Below are 11391 nucleotides of genomic sequence, written 5' to 3'. Positions count from 1 at the left end.
TGGCATGATTCCTCGGAGCAGCCAATCAGCCACATTAGAGCAAAAACAATGACCATCTAGTGAGACTTGACAGGAAGTGAGCCCAAAGAAGGTGAAATTATCCATCTCATTTGCAGTGTGGACATATACCCACTATCCTTACCTATGAACCTCACTGGGAATATATATACTACACTGCCTTCAGATACTAGCTAATGATAGAAGGAAGACATCAAAGTGACTTATTTACTTTATCTTTATATCATCTTGTAATTCTCTGTGTTGGTGTATTTTATAATGTGCATATGTTAATACCGCAGAGCCAAACGGGGTACACAATCAAAACCATGTAGATGGCTCCTTAATCACCAACCACGGCCCCTCAGCAGTGACTCTGACTAGATGGCTTGTGTTCTGCTGCCACCTCGTGGCGAGCATGCTAAGAACACGCCTGTTGGGGCAAGCAGTGGGGAGGACTGGTTTAGACCAAGTAACCTCCTAACCTCTGGGGATCCTAGAGCCCAGAGAAAAGAATCTGCATGTCACTGCCACAACACCTGGAAAACTCGGTGACTAAAACAAGTGGCAGATCAGGGTACTGTAACCTTAGGAGGTGACCTCACTTCTTCGGACTCCTTTTTCTTACCTGTAAAATGTTGATGCTTTTCAAACTCTTGGTGAACTTCAAAAGCACTTCCAGTTCTGAAATGCCTATGATATTCATCAAGTGTCACTCTGCATTTTACTTCCTTCCAAACTCCCATAAGGAGTTGTAACGTCTTAGAGTAGCTCCTCCTCTATCGCATCGTGTGCACCTGTGTTGAAATAAACTTCTAGGCCCAGGATGGAGATGCTCTTGCCAGGGTACCACATCAGCAAACCCAAACGTAGGTAGCTTTCAGATCCCTGTCAGAGTTACGCTGGCTGGACCATATATGTGAAGTACTGTATATTCAGTCAGCCGATCCCCAAGGCGAAGCCAACTCTGGATTACCTATTTTATTTCCTTGTTCCTTATTCATTTTCTATTTTTCTCTTCCTGGTGTGTGTGTGTGTGTGTGTGTGTTTTGTTTTAGGTTTTCTTCCTATAAAAGCTTCTTGTCTGCTGCTCCATTTAACAGTTCTCTGACCTCCAAGGCGTGGAGACTGGTTGCTTCATGCAGTTATAAATTGTCCGCTTTAACTATTTTTAACCTGTGTCTGTCTCTTACAATTCTTATTAAGTTGTTTTTTAATTTTTGTTTCGCTTTGTTTTACTTTTCATTTTGAAATAATTGTAGAATCACAGGAAGTTGGGAGGGGGCTGTACAAGGAGGTCCCATGCACACTTCTCACTTCCCCCAGTGGTAGCATCTTATGTCACTACAGTGCTCACTCACCTATCTGGGAGTCGGCTGCCGGTCAGCTGATCTAGACTGGTTTCAGCTGAGGCTATTGGGGGGACTCATCTCTGCTCCACTTGTCTCATCCAGCCGCAGACTAGCCCTGGTGTGTTCTCATGGCAATGGCAGAGGACCAGGAGATGAAGTCCCAGTGCTCAAGGCAATTTCAGGCCTCTGCTTGCATTGCATCTACTAACATCCCATTGGCCAAAGCAAGACACACCAGAGTTAGCATGAAGCAGTGATGGTCACCACGCAGTCACATGGAAAATAGCATGAATGTAAGGAGAAGTGAAGAACAGGCACCAGACGAAGGCCCCTCCTCCAGACTTCCACCTCATAACAACTGCTTCTGTACAGCTCCGCATTAAAAATAATCCACCGCGTGAGGTTCAATCTCTGGGTGTTGATGTTATAAACAACTAGGAGCCCAATGCATGAAGATTCGTGCTAGAATGGGCTTTCCTTTCCCTGGCTGCCAGTACCACCTTTCCATTCTGGCCCAGCCCCTTTCTCTCAGGCCCCGGAGCCACCTCTTTCTGCTCTGGGAGCCGCCTCTTTCCACTCCTGCCCCTCCTTCCCATGCTGCCCAGAGGCCCTGATAGACCGGGGGTGGGGCAGAACGCCTGTGTGGTCACCATGGCGACAACGCAAGCATCCCGCCCCATCACTCGGCACCTGTGTATGCAAATTAACCGCCATCTTTGCTGGGTTAATTTGCATATCACTCTTGATTGGCTGGTGGTGTAGCGGAGGTACAGTCAATTTACATGTTTGTCTATTATTAGGTAAGATTTTTTACGCAAGAAACCAGACCCTCTTGCATTTTTCAAGATTTCTCACTCCCATCAGATGGGTGTCACATTCTCCCATTGTTTTTGTCCCAGACACTTCTATCTGGACACTTCTGTCTGTCCTTTCTGCAAGAACCACACAATAGGAAAACACAGAATGGGTGGTGCAGAGGGAAGCCACATGGGCTGAAGTAGTTTTTGTTGGTGCATTCGATGTCCTTTTCCCCTTCTAAGTCATCACCTTGGATAGCACCTCTTTATGATTTCCCCCAAGCCTCGTTCTCGCTTTAGCAATGCTGCATGCTAGGAAAAGTACAGGTTTTGAGCCCAACAGTCCTTGGTTAGCTTCTCGGCTGATTCACTGAGAAGTTATGCTACTTGGGGACAAGTCACGTCACAGCTCTGAGCCTCAGCTCCCTTGTGTGCAGAGCCAGAAGATGGCCTATTTGGAGGACTGCTGTGAACGTTAAATGATATAATGTGCAGCAAGTGCCCAGTGTGTACCATCAACATTGGGTCCTTTCTCCCCATTCCATCTATTCACCACAAGGAGGGGCTGGGGAGGAAGATTCTAAAATAAGAGGAGTGGATCTGTAAGAAGAGTTTCATTTGCAAGAGACAGAGAACATAAGTCAAAGCAGCTTAAGCAAAAAATTAATTCTGAGCTCAATGAACTAAAAATCTAAGGGCAGAGCCCATTAAAGACCTTCTTGTTAAGATACAGTATGATTACAGCCCGTTCTCTCCTCCATCTTTCCCCACACTGGCTTCTCTCAGACATGGGTTCTCTTTAAGGTGGCCTCTGGGATTCACCCCCTACTCACCCCTCACAGTTTCAAGTCTAGTGGAAACCCTGTCACCCAAAGCGCATAGACTCAAAACAGGAAAGACCTGGCTCTCCAGAGGCAGGGTTGCCAAATAAAATATAAGACACCCAGTTTGAGTTAAATCTCAGGTCAACAACATGCTTTTTAAATGTAAGCATGTCCAAAATATTGCATGGGACATACTTATACTAAACATTTATTTGTTGTTTAAATATAAATTTAACTGGGTGTCTTGTATTTTTATTTACTAAATCTGGCTACCATATCCAGAGGTAAATGATAATCCTATCTAATAAAAGAGTAATATGCAAATTGACCATCACTCTAAGACCCAAGATGGCCGCCCCCATGTGGTCAAAGATGGCTGCCCCCATGTGGACACAAGATGGCCACCACAAGATGGCTGGAAGGGGAGGGCAGTTGTGGGCAGTTGGGGGGGGACCAGGCCTGCAGGGGAGGGCAGTTGGGTGGGAGCAGGACTCCAGGGGAGGGCATTTGGGGGGTACCAGGCCTGCAGGGGAGGGCAGTTTGGGGAGACCAGGCCTGCAGGGGAGGGCAGTTGGGGGGACCAGGCCTACAGGGGAGGGCAGTTTGTGGGGGGGACCAGACCTGCAGGGGAGGACAGTTGGGGGGACCAGGCAGGCAGGGGAGGGCAGTTGTGGGCGATCAGGCCAGCAGGGAGGGCAGTTAGAGGTACTGGGCCAGCAGAGGAGGGCAGGTGAGGGAGACCAGGCCACCAGGGAGGGCAGTTGGGGTGGACCAGGCCAGCAGGGGAGGGCAGTTGGGGGGGGGGGGACCAGGCCAGCAGGGGAGGGCAGTTGTGGGCAATCAGGGCAGCAAGGAGGGCAGTTAGGGGTGACCGGGCCAGCAAAGGAGGGCAGGTGGGGGAGACCAGGCCACCAGAGAGGGCAGTTGGGGTGGACCAGGCCAGCAGGGGAGGGTAGCTGGGCGGGGGGACCAGGCCAGCAGGGGAGGGCAGTTGGGGGGGACCAGGCCTGCAGGGGAGGGTAGCTGGGGGGGGGGGGGGAACCAGGCCAGCAGGGGAGGGCAGTTGGGGGGGACCAGGCCTGCAGGGGAGGGCAGTTGTGGGCAATCAGGCCAGCAGGGAGGGCAGTTGGTGACGACCAGGCCTGCAGGGGAGGGCAGTTAGGGGCAATTGGGCCGGCCGGGGAGCAGTTAGGCATCAATCAGGCTGGCAGTGGAGTGGTTAGGGGGTGATCAGGCTGGCAGGCAGAAGTGGTTAGGGCAATCAGGCAGAGGCAGGTGAGCGTTTGGGAGCCAGCAGTCCTGGATTGTGAGAGGGATGTCTGACTTCCCGTTTAGGCCCAATCCGAGTGGTATTGGGCCTAAACGGGCAGTCGGACATCCCTCAAGGGATCCCAGATGGAGAGGGTGCAGGCTGGGCTGAGGGACAACCCCCCCATGCACGAATTTTGTGCACTGGGCCTCTAGTCCTATATAATAAAACCCTAATATGCAAATCGACCAAACGGCTGAACAACCGTTCACTATGATGCCCACTGACCACCAGGGGCAGACGCTCAATGCAGGAGCTGCCCCCTGGTGGTCACTGTGCTCCCACAGGGGGAGTGCCACTCAGCCAGAAGCCTGGCTCACAGCAGCAGTGCTAAGGTCCCCTCAGGGGATGTCTGATTGCGAGAGGGTACAGGCTGGGCTGAGGGACCCTCCCCCCCCACCAGTGCACGAATGTCATGCACTGGGCCTCTAGTCCTATATAATAAAAGGATAATATGCAAATTGTCCCCTCAGGAGTTCGACCGGGAGACCAGGAGTTCAATCACTCGCTATAACGTTCACTGACCACCAGGGGGTGGTGTGGGCCATGGTGGACCACCAGTGGTGGTAGCGGCAGGTCACTGAGGGAGCAAGGAAAGGAGGAGGCAGGGAGGCAGGGAACCTGATTGCCCCTGATCGCTGGCCAGGCCTAGGGACCCTACCCGTGCATGCATTTCATGCACCGTGCCTCTAGTACTCTTAATAAAAAGAAAGAGACCTGGCTGGCATGGCTCAATGGTTAAACGTCAACCTATGAACCAGGGGGTCACAGTTCAATTCCTGGTCAGGGCATATGTCTGGGTTGTGAGCTTAATCCCCAGAGAGGGGCGTGCAGGAAGCAGCTGATCAATGATTCTCTCTCATCATTGATGTTTCTATCTCTCTTTCCCTCTCCCTCTCCCTTTCTCTCTGAAATCAATAAAAAAAAAAATTTTTTTTTAAAAGGAAGGAGAATGCATAATGGGTCACACACCAAAAATAGAAAAGAAAAGAAAAACAGGTTTTACTTCTATCTTATATCCCACTTCAATCCCAAAACTTATGGTCATTTTTCAATCCCAGATCTTGATAGGTACAGGAAGATATGCTTTCTTTTCTCTTCATTCTGATTTCTCTATAGCAATATAAAAGCCATAAAGATTATTCCAGCCAAGCCTGTGTGGCTCAGTGATTGAGCATCAACCCATGCACCAAGATGTCACCGGTTCCATTCCCGCTCCGGGCATTGAGCAGAGAGAAACCCCTCTCCACATAACACTAGAAGCAAGCTCCACCATAAACACCAAATGCATCGCATCCACAAAACAATTTGCTTACGTGGAGGCCAGAGATTTCCTCAAAACATGCGCATGACCCAGCACAGCCCTAATTTGGGAAGTCCAGGAGAATTTGAGCTCTCAAATTCACACTCAACATCCATGTTGCCCCTGCCCAGGCAGCCTGCCCTGCTCCTGTGCAAACAGACCTTCCTTTTGTTGACCGCAACGGCGCCAGCTGAGCGACTCTTTTTTAGCCACGCAACAAAAAGGCACGAAAAGAGGCAGCTTTCAGGATTAATCTATGAGTAAGGCCACACCTCCCAGGCAGGCAGGGTGGCTGTCAGCTGTCCACGGCAGGGCCACGCTAGAGGCTGGAGCAGCAGCCTGTGCCCCGTGCTCAGCGCCACCCCTGCTCGGCCAGATAAAGGCCTGGCTCAGTCCCACAGGCGAGATTCCTCCGCAGAGCAGCTGCGCTCAGGTTTTAACGCGTCCCATTGTCCTGCTGATTTAATGAGGTCTCTTGGGCACTGTGTTTGTAAGTGACAGTCATCAAAATGCCAAAGCACCAGCATTGAGTCCAACAGTCCTTGGTTAAAGGAAATTTTTTTTAATTTAATAATAAAGTACAACCATAGTAAAACCCACATTACTGTCTGGGATGTATTAATTTATTCATTCTCCTCTAGCCTGAGCGACTTATCGTGGCAGAATGGTTAGAGCACAAGATTTGGATGCACGAACGAGTCCCACGTCCACACTTGTTAGCTGCGACAAAGTCTTGAACTACTTGGAGCCCAACTTTCTCAGCTATAAAATGGATATAAAAAGCATACTTTCTTTAAAGGGCTTTTGGATGGCCAAGTGAGATAATACACAAATGATGCGTAGCCTAACCTTATAAGAGGTCAACAAATATTAGGTATTATTTATTTTAACAAAACATATGTGATATTGAAAAACAATATCCAAAAGTAATTGTGTTCATATATGCACACATATGAGAAAGTGAGTTACTTTTGGGAAAGTGAGTACGAGCAGTGACTGGCACATGATAAGTGCTATATAATTGTCAGCTATCATTAGTGTTGTGGATCACATTACTGTTATTATTGTTAAATAAGAAACAAAATACAGAACCTTTGGCACCAGAACTCAATTGATTTGACCAAATGACTAACTAATGGGTTTGTCTGCTCTGCAGAGATGAAAAGGGGAGATGAAATATTATAAGGGATGGACAGGGACTCTGGTTAGAAATAGGCTAGAGTGAGAGGGTCAACAAATGATGACCCACAGGGAAAATCCAGCCTTTTTTATTTTTGTAAATAAAGTTTTATTGAAACACAACCCCACTTATTCGTTTATATATTGTCTGTAGTTGCTTTTACATTGCAGTGGCAGGGTTGAGTAGTTGCCAAAGAGACCATATGACCTACAAGGCCTAAAATATTTACTCTCTAGCCCTTTCCAGAGAAAGTTTTCTGACCCCTGAGCTAGAAAGAAGGGAATGGGCCTAGAACAGCATTTGGCACATAGTAGGTCATCAGTAAATAGGTGTTCAGAAAAAAATGAGAGAACCGAATAACTGAATGGGCAGGAAGCGGCTGTTTACTGTTGGTTCTGACCTACCAAGGGCTTCATGAAGTCAGGACCACTTCATAGTGATGTGTCAGCTCTATTATTGTCCCGGGGAATTATGTGACCTATTGTTGGGAATGAATAGGGCATAAATATCATTTTGCAAATCAGACACATCGGTACTGGGTTCCTGCCAGTCAGTTCCAAGGGTCCCATCCTCTGCCCTAGTCGAGCCAGAGAGGGAAGCTGGTGATAGCAGAAAATGCATGAACTTTACATTGAGATACTATAGAGAACAGAGAGCAAAGGGCAGACTCTGAAACAGCACATTTGTCTCTAGTTGTAGCAAAGGAAAAGGATGCATCTGATTCCTAATCCTGCTGAACTCTACAGAATGTAGTAAGAAAGGCAAACCTCCATATTCAGAGAGAACAAGGAGCATAGCCATTTTGAAAACAACAAAAAGACACGTGGGAGTATACATAGCTAGAGTTTGGGTTGACTAGATTATGTGAACACAATTGTCTGCTAAAACGTCTGTCAAAATTCCTAGCTTAACTAAAAGTGCCTGGTCTTCCCCATCAGAATGTGGGCTCTGAGCAGGTCCAGGCTCATCTCTGACCTCTGTGTCCACCCACCATGCTTAGCGCATTGCTCTGCGTGTCCCCTTTTGGTTTAAGCGTTTGACTTGAGTTTTCCTTTACTTGCTACTTAAATTGTCTGAGATACACCATTATCGTTGGTTATCAATGAACTCTGCTCTCCTCCCCTCTCAAATATGTTGATGGCAAAGAAGTAAAAAGGCAAAAAAGAGAGAGAGAGAGAGAGAGAGAGAGAGGTTAAGAGTTCAGAATCTGTGGCCAAACTGCCTGGATTTGAACCCAAACTCTGCCACTTGCCCTTGGGCCCATTGTCTCTTTGTGCCTTCATTTCCTCACGGAGAAATGAGGAATAATAATAGTGCCTACCTCATAGGATTGTTGGAAATTTGGGAGGTAATTTATGTAAATGCTGACAGTAGTGCATAACAATGAATAAGACATAAAAACACTATCATTATTGCCCTGGTGCTGTGCCAGACCGTGTTGCTCTCTCTGCCCTTGCCTCAAGGAGGCCATAACCCTTGATGCTTCCTCGTGCCCCTTCCCTCTCTGTGTCTTTCCCTCCACAGCCACCTCTCCTCCTAACTTAATTGGCATGGACCGTGGGAACCAAACAAATTATTTTACTGCCCAAAACAGATCCACAAGCTCACCCTGGATGAAATGGACTTTGGGACCCTAGAGGTGTCATATATTAGCAACTAGAGATACACGCGCACACACGGAGATGATCAAAGGCCCAAAGCTGCATTTTCCAGCTATGGTGACTGAAAAATCCTCTCTTGAAAGGTGACAGGTGGGGACCCCAGTACAAAGTCCGAAATGCCACTTTCACGCTGCTGAAATATAAGCCCCATGAACTGTTTGTTTCACACACCAGAGGCAACTGTTTATTTTCTCAAATCAGCTCTCAAGGCCCCGTGAATCTTATCTGTCATGAAATCTAGCCTCTCTTTCTAGAATTCTGTGCCATCTCCTTTCTTGATTGTCCACAAACCCCGGGAGAATTGTATAATCCAAAAAGGTTAAGGGGCGTCCCTGTGGTTCCCACACTCAGGCTGTCGTTGCCCCTTGCGGCCACACGGGGTCACTGTTAAAGGCAGATGCTGCAGGTCCCCACAGCCCTGGAGCCCGCTGGTCCCAGTTCCGTGCAGGTGGTGGAGTCCTGGTCTTCCACGGAAGTCCACCCTCACGCTGGGTGTAGCAGGGCCAAAAACATTGGAGTCATCCTTGACCCTTCTCTTCCTTACTGAACCTCTCCCCTCATCCAAACTTTCCACACATTTTGTTGGCCTTCCTTGTGAAATATATCAAGAATCTGACCCCTTCTCACTACCTCACTGCCCCCACCATGGTTCAAGCCATCATCTCCTCTCACCTGGTTGGTTGCAATAGGCCCTTGAGAAGTCTTCTCACCTGCTCCTCCAAGGTCTGTTCTTAAGACAGCAGCTGGGTTGATGTTTTCCTAATAAAATCAAGATCTATTCTCAACACAGCAGCTGAGATGATGGTTTCCTAATAAAATCCAGATTATGTCTTGACTTAAAACCCTCCACTATGTCCCAGAATTCTCACCAAGGCCCTTGATTTTCTATCTCCCATTACCACTTCCAACGAAGGGCCTTTGCTGTTTCTGCTCCCTCTACCTGGGATACTCTTAGGTATCCACTTAGAAAATTCCCTCATCTCCTTTAAGTCTTTCTCACATTTCACCTTTTCAGTGAGGATTACCCTGACTATCCTGTTTACTACGCCTTTCCTCACTCTCCAAAACCCCTTTATAGAGCCCTGCTGAATGTCTTGACATTTTTAATATTTTTTAATAAAGGACCCTGCATATTCATTTTGCAATGGGCCCCACAAGTTATTAGCCAGCCATAAAGATCTCTACTTTCCTCTGTTTTCTGATTTGTAAAACAAAGGTAAGAATGGTACCTTTCCCACAGGAATTTTTGAGAGGATTAAATAATATATACGTATCAGGCACATAAAACTTATAAATGCATTCAACAAGAATGTATTGTCTACTATGTATCAGATACCATGCTCTCGATCCTGGGAAATGCCCATCAAACATTGTTCTCATGGAGCTTACAGTTCAGTGGGGGAAAGATAGACAGTAACAAACAAGATACCATCACATGGAATAAGTACTATGTGGAGAACTAAAATGCAGTCATGTGACAGAGTGGCCAGATGACCACTGTCACTTGGGTGATCCGGGATGGCTTCTCTGAGAGGTGACATTAAAATGAGACCTGAAAACAAGAAAAAATCAACCATGCAAAAATCAGAGGCAAGAGCATTCCTGGCAGAGGGAGAGTAGTGAATGTGCCCAAGATGGGTACCAACTGAGGTGTCAGAGACCCAGAATAAAGGCAGGGTGGGTGTAGCAGAGGGCATTAGAGAGCGCTTCCAGACAAAGCCAGAGAGAAGACTGGAGCCCGGATCAAGAAGGACCAAAGCCACAGCAATGGGTAGTGCTTGGTTAAAGGTGTGATGGCAAGTCATTCAAGAGTTTTTAAGCTGGGAACACTTGGTCTTAACTTCCGTGTTTAAAAGTTAACTGTGACCGCTGTTTGAAAAATGGATGTGGGTGGAGGAGCAAGGGAGGAAAGAGAGAGGTCAAGGAGGAAGTTATTTCAGTCATGTAAACAAGAAGTGAGGGTGGCCTGAACCAAGGTGATAGTGGTGGGAATGATGAGAAGGGGTCAAATTCATGACAGGACAACACCTATTGAAGATAGAATCAATAGGCATTGTTGATGCTGATGGTGAGGAAAAGAGAAGAATCAAAGATGATCCTTGAGCAGTTGGGTGGATAAACATTCACGGCAATCATGTAAATACCAAAGCTCATGAAGTAAATACCAAATGATTAATAACAAGAATGGGTTATTTAATTAATTAATATTGAATCCTAATGAAGAATTGGGATGTTTTCATGGAATAACACCCGAACCAGAAAGGTGCCCTGGGTGTGCTGAGCACTTCAGTGAATGTCGCTTGAGGGAAGGAAGGGGAGAGGGAGGATGCTAAGGGGGAAGAGGAAGGGGAAGCTAAAGAAACTTTGCCAGCTTTACAGTTTTGCCTAAAGCAGGACCTGCTGACTAGTCTCCTCAAAGAGGAAAAGCAAAATCACACACACACACAAAAAGAAAGTTTGCTGCACGGGAAGATTTGAACTAACAAAGGAACAGGAAAGGGCCCGAAGGACAGGGACACACGTGTTTGGACACATCCCCCACTTAGGAAAGCTGACTCCGGAGAGGGTCAGGGCGCGATGAGTGTGCAGGAAACCCTTTTGCCCTGTCAGTTCCTAACAACAAGCGGGTGCGTGTATTTACCCTCTCAAAGCAAGGCGAGAGGAACCAGGAGGGGTGTCCGGGGCCAGGTAAAGGCAAGGACACTTCCCCATCTGTTCGCCTAGCCCCTTCTGTAGGGCAGGAAGCATTTACAAAGGCAATGCTGTGACCCTAATGTACATGCTACCTGGAGACATCACATTTCAACCAAAACAGATCGTCTCCTGAGTCTGGTATCTTATACCCACAATAATAACCTTCCTAGAAAATTCATTCCCTGAGAAATGGACTAAAGGTCACCTCTCTATGATGATTGAAAGCTTAGAATCTTTTCTAATCATGTATAGTGCTAAGCAGGACCATGTTAGG

Source organism: Cnephaeus nilssonii, assembly GCF_951640355.1.
Source record: "Cnephaeus nilssonii genome assembly, chromosome: 6".
NCBI lineage: Eukaryota > Metazoa > Chordata > Mammalia > Chiroptera > Vespertilionidae > Cnephaeus > Cnephaeus nilssonii.
Note: the sequence above shows the minus strand (reverse complement) of the source record.